This window comes from Pinus tabuliformis, chromosome 5_2 (assembly GCF_031772625.1).
Source record: "Pinus tabuliformis cultivar Carrire ecotype Pingquan chromosome 5_2, CPIR1, whole genome shotgun sequence".
Classification (NCBI taxonomy): domain Eukaryota; kingdom Viridiplantae; phylum Streptophyta; class Pinopsida; order Pinales; family Pinaceae; genus Pinus; species Pinus tabuliformis.
Window position 1 is genome coordinate 1,041,135,302 of NC_142306.1, and position 725 is coordinate 1,041,136,026.

The following is a 725-nucleotide window of genomic DNA, read 5'->3' on the forward strand; positions in this document are numbered from 1 at the left end:
TACTATTGTCATCCAGAGCTATTCTTAAGGAAACAATGACTTCCTCCCCACCTAGGGAATTACGAGCTTCAAGGAATAATCTAGCGATACACTTTAACTTAAAGAATAAGAGGTCTCATCACGAGCCGACTAATTATGATCATAGACATTATAGCTTGCTGACTTTGCCAAAAATGCATATCACAACAGGGCAATGACTCGAGATTATTGCAATCAAAAGACAAGGGGTCTCATTACAAGCCAGCTTGTTCAGCAAAGTTATAAATCAAGTGAGTGGCACTGTCATAATTTGGCTACCAAACCAAGGCATTGTTCTTTAAGGATTAAAAGAAAATAAAAGCAATAAGTGTGGATATGGATTTCCCTTTTAAAATCGTATATTTCTCCAAGTAGGATACAAGATCATTGCTGGGTAACAGGTAACCCTATCGAGGCTATAAACGCCTGCTGGCAACAGAGGCTCTACCTACGACAAATGAACATATTTAAAACTGATTTACAGAGAAGACTTTGTTTTTATCTTTATAAACCAAGTAATGGCTGATGTAAATATAATGACTAGCTCTAGGAAGTAAATAACCAAAGTTAACATAGAAGAAACAAACTATCCTTAACAGCTGAAAGCATGATGTACTTTATCTTTCTATAATAAAGTTTGATTCTCTAAAAAACCTTCTATTTTGGAAGTTTGGAAAATTCAAAAGAAAAGCAGAGATAACTGGTTC